At 32.8% G+C, this 8,030-nt stretch overlaps 1 non-coding gene across 1 annotated transcript; it reads left to right on the forward strand.

The window, feature by feature from the left end:
- The first annotated feature begins 7,504 nt into the window (after nucleotides 1–7,504).
- On the forward strand, nucleotides 7,505–7,611 carry LOC128034199 (small nucleolar RNA R71). The gene has a single exon (XR_008190330.1). It is a non-coding gene; the product is annotated as a small nucleolar RNA R71 (small nucleolar RNA).
- The last annotated feature ends 419 nt before the right edge of the window (nucleotides 7,612–8,030 follow it).

Raw genomic sequence — 8,030 nt, forward strand, 5'->3', positions numbered from 1 at the left:
ACGCATTGTATTTTGTTGTATTGAATGGTATCGGAATTAATGATTGTTACTCAAATAAATGATGACCTATGCTCATACACCGTTTGGCATCAATTTGATAATAGCTATTGAATGGCATGAAATTCCTATGATGGTTCTATTTTCTTTTGTTAATGCTAACATGTTTCACTGTATTTGATGTTTTTGCCCATTTAAATAATTATTTGACTCACACTGAGCTTTTCATAAGCTCACCCCCAATAATGTTTAACTTTTCAAGTAAACATCAAAAGTAGGACCGGACTCGGCAATTGAAGAATCAACTTGGGCCTTGAATTATTATTTTTTAAATTAAGTATTATTCAGTGTTTATAGGTTTTGGCTTGTAATTTTTAATTATTTCTGGTCTGTGGCTTGGTAACTTTTCTTTTGGGGATTTTTGCATGCATGAATTACTCAAGCATAATAACCGGATATTGCATGATATCGGGCTTAAGTAAAATTTCATATTGTTCCCTAGTTTCCACTGCATTACAAAGGAACTGTTCTTGAAAAACAAATCGATAAGGCAACTAATTTTCCAAAATAACTTGAAAAATAGTTTTTCTGCTGCATTGGTTTAACTTCGAGTTTGTTTTATAGAAGAGCGACAAGCAAATGGTGTTTCTAAAACAACATTATCAACAATAAAATGAATCCTAAGTATGCACAATCTAATGAATGAATGCTTTTAAGCTATCTCAAAGTACAACTACAGTTTTCTTTAAAATAAGTTTACGTAAGTTAGCTTAGCCATTGCAGTGGCTAATGTAGCCTTCTCAATCTAGTCATAACGTCTAGGCTAAGTTTGGGAGGTTACACGAAGGATCACTATGATCATGAAAAGGATAAGAATCTAGAGAAAATGATCACTTGAAAAAGTGAGTCACTTAGTTGAATATTTTAAAACATAATATTTAAACTTATTGAAATAGGGTTGTAGAATTTTCGTTTACTATAAGGATGATAGAGGTTGGAAAATGGTGAAGAAAAGAGAAAGAATCACCCAAGCTGGTGGAGGCGCGATAGCGACGGAGGTTCGGCTACGGAGGCGATAGTGCTACAATGGAGAATGAAGAAGAAAAGAATATGAGTTCTGTAACCTCCCAAACACGGCCTAGATGTTATGGTTAGATTGAGAAGGCTACATTAGCCACCGAAATGGCTAAGCTAACTTATGTTACTTTTGAAGACCTTAAATAAACTCATTTTAAAGAAAACCGTAGTTGTACTTTGAGTTAGCTTAAAAACATTCATTCATTAGGTTGTATATGCTTAGGGTTCATGTTATTGTTGATAGTCTTACTTTAGAAAAACCGTTCGTTTATCACTCTTCTTTTAAAAAAATTTGATGTTAAACTAATGCCGTCGAAAAACCATTTTTCAAGTCATTTTGGAAACTTAGTTGTCGTACCATTTTGTTTTTCAAAAACGGTTCCTTTGTAATGAAGCAGAAACTAAAGAACAATATCAAATTTTATTTAAGCCCGATATCATGCATTATCCGGTTACTATGCGTGAGTAATCCTTGCATCCAAAAATCCCCAAATGAAAAGTTACCAAGCCACGGACTAGAAATAATTAAAAAATTACAAACCAAAACAAATAAAGACTTAATAATACTTATTAAGAATAGTCCGAGGTCCAAAGTGATTCTTCGAATGCCAAGTCTGATCCTAATTTCGAGTTTTACTTGAAAAGTTAAACACTATTAGGGGTTGAGCTTATGAAAAACTTAGTGTGAGTTGAACAATTATTTAAACAAACATAAATATCGAATACAGTGAAACAAATTAGCTTTAACAGAAGAAAACAGAACCATCATAGGAATTTCATATCATTACATAGCTATTATCAAATTGATGTCAAATGGTGTATAAGCATGGGTCATCATTCATTCGAGTAACAACCATTAATTTCGATACCATTCAATACAACAAAATACAATACATAGCATAAATCAATAAAATTCGAATATGTTGTGCACATAATGTGATGCAAAAAAGTTCCTACCCATGCCATCCGCTATACACCACGAGTTCTCCAAAACCCGTCATCCGAACTCCAAAAACATTATGGGCTTAAACCCACTGTGGTTAAAACCACCAATAACAATATGCAGAGAATTTTGCTAGTAAAAATACAAACAAGTTGCTAGTAAATATGTGATATTTTGCCATTCCCCTCAGTACTCTAGGTGCAGTGCACTAACTACGAATAATGTCGATTTAATATGCCACCAGTACTCCATGGAACTCCTCTGTCAACCACAAAATCTAAACCCAATGCATATGCAATATGTCACACAATCTCATACATAATCATATCTCAATACTTTTCACATTCATTTGACATGCTCAGCATGTCCTCAATAATCACATCCTTTTAATAAATGAAAACAATTTTCCAATCTTTCAAATTATCATCTTGTTGGTATCAATCAATATCGTTCAATTTCACATACTTCACGGATTTTCATTCTGCATAAATATCACCCTTTTTAGTACACAATATAACAAATATCTCATGCATTTAAATCATACATAAGCTTAATATCTCAACACATTATATCATTTATTCAAACATTCTCATATCTCATAACTCAAATATGCAATTACTAACTCAATCAAATATTCATACTATCAAATTAGAAAATTTGCCAACATGTCAATCTTTTAAGGCTGGAAACATACCTCGTTATGCCACTCACATAATCAATAATTTGGCTATTAAGCCAATCCAATCAACAAGCTATTTTATAAAATATAACATGATATTTAACATTTTTAAACAATTTTTTGAGTTTAAGACCCACACTTTATTTTTCGCTTCCTTGCAGCATACTAGCGACTCTTCCAATTTTCCTTAATAATTCCTTAAACGAACCTAAACTAAAATTCGATATAAATTCAATCAATTTACCATTAAAATAGACCTTAAACACCCACTTACGATTTCAAACCAATCGTTGAAATTATAACTATTTTATGAATCCAAACTAGTTAGATTCCTTACACTGTATCGATGCAAACGGTATGTACAATCGTTTTTCGCCTTTACAGATGATTTGGGGCATTTGGGTTAGCACCTAATTCAATAATGTACTGTAAAATAAATAGCTAATTAATTATTAAATTCTTTCATTTAATCAATTCATAACTTTTACCCAACAACTATGTCAAAATAACAAACTAGTTATCCTTAATTGCACTTACGCTTCACAATTTGTGGGATCCGATTGGCTAATTGATCAAGAACGCCTCTACCTAACTAACATGTGATTAAATTCTGATTAGTAGGGTTCAAGAACACAATACAATGCTGGAAAAATACGGGCAAGACCTAAGAAAACAAAACAGTCCCCTTTCTTGCACATAGACGCACGCACCACCACTAATGGTGGCCAAAATTGGGGCTAAATTTTAAAACGGTTTGAGATATCATTAAAATCTGGAAAAATACCTTTGAAATCATTTAAAATCCCTCAAGTTCCAGATCTAAAAATTTTTGTTTTTAATTGACAAGATTAATCAAGAAATTGAATGGAAAAGAGATCTTACCCAAACTAGTTCAGAGAAACGACAATGACACTTTCTTGGAAATGTTCGAGATCGATCTTGGGGTTCAAGATTTCAGATTTGGGGCTGATTTAGATGAGGATAAATGACGGCAATTGAGTAAGGGAGATGGTGCACAATCTTGATGCAAAAAAGAGAAGAAAGAGATGGTAAAATGGGAGGTGTAGGCGACAACAACAACCAGAGAAAGAAAGAAAATTAAAAAGAAAAGCGAAGAGAAAAAGGATGAACGGCTAGGGTTGGGAAAATTTGAATTAACGGCTAAAAAATACAATAAAAATTTGTATTTATACTTAGGGTTCAAGGTTATGGATGCCACACATTAAAAAAATAAGGGATTTTGCAAAATTTAATTATTTTTTAAGGGAAAGGATTCGAACTTGGGACCTCATTTAATTTCCGTGCTTTCTCATATTTCTTTTAACCATTAGGATTTTTCCTCATTCTTGAAATAGTTTTGCAATATTTATTTTAAAAATAAGGCATGTCATATACTAGGGTTTATGAAGATATGGGATATCCTAGTGCAATAACAAATGTCTCTAATTTTAATGTAATGGAACCATTGAAAAACTTACATTTTGGTAAGGATAAGTTACAAACCGTGCCTTGCAGGAGTGTAGATATCAATGTTAAGCAAGAGGAATTATTGATTATCAGAAAACCAATAAGTGAAGCTGTCATTCACATGAATGCCTCAAAATTAGAGCTCAAACCATTTCTAGAACATATAAGGATTCTGATAGAGGAAAAGGCAAACTTAAATAGAGAAACTCAAAGATGGCTCAATCCACTGATGATGGGGGAATCCGAGAAGTGTTTAAAGAACAGTGGGAAAATGTTGAAACCTTTTTACAAGAACGTCCAAGTGCAAGAGATGAAAAAATTAATTCTTAATGAGCCAAACGGATAACATTTAAGGTCGTCGAACTAACGACGTTAAATAAAAGCACTTTTTGGGAGGCAACCCAAATTTGTTTTAATTTATTTAATTTTGAATTTTAGTAAAATTTTGGTTGAAAATAAAATTAATAATAACAAGATTATTATTTAATCCATTTAATGTTTTATTTTTCAGGAATATAGTGGAGGTTGTTGATTTTTCCGAAAATTAAATATCGATCATCGTGTGGGCACGCCTTGCTCAGTACTGCCATTTATTTTGTTTACAACCCAACACCCCAAAACCAAATAAAAACAAACAAACACGCCTAACCCAATCCACTTTTCTTCAAATAAACCTAAGTCTCCACAATTCTCGCCATCTTGAAAAGTAGCCACTACCAACGTCGACAACCATGTTAAATATACACGGGGAGTATACTTGACCTTTCTCTATACTATACTTTAATTCTTATACAATATGCTTGAGGATAAGCATAAATTAAGTAGGGGGTGTTGGATTAGTAAGTGTGCATATTGATTTTCTTTTCGTTGCATGTTCGCTTCTCTTTCGCATGTGTTAATTCTTATGTTGGATTATTCATTAATTTGTTTGACATTGAACCTCTAATTCCATTGCTTAGTAAATTTAGATAGTTGAGTGACTCTTGAATTAAAGTATTCATTATCTAGTTTAATCGACATGTGTGCTATAAAGTTGATATATGTAATTCGGTTGTTTCATGAAAATTGATTGTTTATAATTTCTTGGTAAGAATATTGTATTTGCTTGTAAATAAATAAATAAAAGAGAAAAAAAGGTAATAATAATAAATAAAAATAACAATATACTCTGCTGATGGCTTAAGTTATGAGTGAAGATTTTGAAAAAGTGGTCAAATTTAGTAACCGGGATGAGATGCTTAGGTTGTCATCTCATTCACGTAAAAAGGTTCGAGTGACAAACTGAAAACTTGCAAACATTCCGCTAATCGAGCTACCATGAGTAGGGATAAATAGTCCATTTAGAGACATGTCAAATTGAGTAACCAGGGTAAGGTGATTAGGTTGTCATCTTAGTTCTCATAAAAAGGTTTGACTATGTCCCAAATTTACTATATAATTAATTGAGAATAAATACATTGCAAATTTTGATTCAAATTCAATTTAGTGAAATGATTGAATTACATGTTTAAATTTTATGGGCACCTGTTTAAATTAACTAAGAACACTTATTCATTTTCGCCTAAATAGTTTGCATTGATCATAGTTGTGGAATAGTGGCCTGATTTCTGATAAATTATTGGATAATTTCTAATGTAGGAACATACAATATGCTTGAGGGCAAGCATAAACTAAGTAGAGGGGATTTGATAGCATGTTTATTTTACATATTTTACGTGCTCAAATCAACTTGTTCTTGAATTCATTCTTGCTAATTGGTAAATTTTATGTTTAAATCTTGTCAGGAACAAAATTCGGATGTTTTAATGCAAAAAAAAAAAAAAAGGATTCAATTGGAACATGAACAATAGAAGAGGGGTCAAATCAGAAATTTGGAAGCATTTAAGGGCTAATCAAATTTTTGACCTTGTAAATGTCAAATTTGGAAAAGAAAATATGATATTTTATTTCATGTAATTAGTGGTTTGGTGGGATTAGCCTAATTTTAGTATATGACTTGTATATAAATAGGTTGTATGGTGGACTTGAAAAGACACGCATTGAATATGTAACATCCCAAAAGTTAGGGGTTAAAATTTTAATATCCCCAAAAAATCCAAATATTATCTTTTATTCAAACCATTTATATACAATTAAAATTCTATATATTTTATTTTCTTATCCTAATTTGAAATAATATCTTACTTTTTTTCAAATTCAAATAGAATTAAAATTTCATTATCTTTTAACTACTTATCTTAATTTGAAATTCTACTCCTTTTCAAATCCTAATAGAATTTATCTTTCTTATTTCTAATTATTATTTATTATTCCCCATTTGTTATTTTATTAGATTAAAACCCTAAACTCTCTCATTCTATATATATATCCTAGTTTTGTCGAAAATTCTCTATTTCAAAACTCTTTTAAGCCTTTAAATTTTGTTGAAAAATATTTTTTAAGTTTTTAAAAATTCAATCAAGCCCTCATCAATTGTCCTTCTCCAAATTGTTGAATTTTGAGTCTGTAGATCTTTGAGCTTTTTCAAGATCGACCCTTGTAGGTGATTGGATAGAGCTTGAATGAAGGGTAATTGCCCGAGACCTCAGAAAAGTCAGGTGTGTGTTCTTTTATGACCATGCACCTTGTGGTCAGTTCCTCAGTGCAGTTGCAAGCTAGCCCATTTGGTTCTCCAAGATTTGCAATGTGGTTGCTTGGCTTTGGATCAAGACATCATTTTTGGCTATGTATGCCTTCAACAAGTCTTCTAAGCCATTGGAAGATTCAGCTTAAGGTTGCTTCTGAACTTGTTGGGTAAAAATAGGTGGCTGGGTTGGTCTAGGTTGGGCATAAATGTTACTGGGTCCAGCCCCTTGGTTACTCTGAGAGAAATTAGGATGGTTTCACTAAGATGGGTTATAGAAATTGGATTGTAGTCCTTGCCTTCCTCAATTTTTGTTCTGGTTACCCATGTAATTCACGGATTCTAGGTTTGATGGACATTCTTCGAAAGAATGTCCTTCCTCACAATAAACATAGGCTACATTTTCAAATTGATTGGGTGGCTGAGTTGCAAAATTATTAAACCCATTAGTGGTAAATTTTTTAAGCATCAATGATATTGAGGATACCTGAGATGCAAGTTAAGTGGGAGCGTCCACTTCATGTACTTCAGCGACTCATCTTCTAGACGTTGCTCTATTGGTTGGCCATTGATAATTGTTACTGACAATCCTCTCAATGATTTCATAAGCCTCATTATAAGACTTAGAAGGAGAGCACCATTAGCAGAAGTGTCCACTACCATTCTCGTGTGAGCGTTGAGACCATTATAGGATGTCTCAAGTTGGATGCAATACGTGATTCCATGATGAGGGCACTTTCGTAATAATTCTTTGTACCTTTCCTATGCCACATACAAGGACTCGTCATCCATTTGTTGGAAAGTAGTGATCTCGTTCCTAAACTTAGCATTCTTGCTAGGCGGGAAATACTTCATGAGGAATCTTTTTGCTAACTCTTACCATGTGGAAATGGAATATGGTGGCAATGAGTTCAACCAGACTCGAGCTTTGCCTGTTAGTGAATATGGGAATATCTTTAATCGCAGTGCATCTTCGGGTACTTCGGCTAACTTGAAATAATCTCTCACCTTTATAAACAGTCTTAAGTGAAGGTGAGGATCTTTGGTAGGCATTGTACTGAATTGTCCCACTGTCTGAAGCATTTGAACCACATAACCAGCTTCAGCTCGAACTATTGTGCCCTGATTTTTAGTCTCCTAATAACTGGATTAAGATCATGAAACCCTGACACAACATACTATTTTATAACTCTATCCCTATCATTAGCAATAAGGATAGGATTTTAAGCAGGGTTTACTCCATT

The sequence above is a fragment of the Gossypium raimondii genome, chromosome 10, assembly GCF_025698545.1.
Source record: "Gossypium raimondii isolate GPD5lz chromosome 10, ASM2569854v1, whole genome shotgun sequence".
Classification (NCBI taxonomy): domain Eukaryota; kingdom Viridiplantae; phylum Streptophyta; class Magnoliopsida; order Malvales; family Malvaceae; genus Gossypium; species Gossypium raimondii.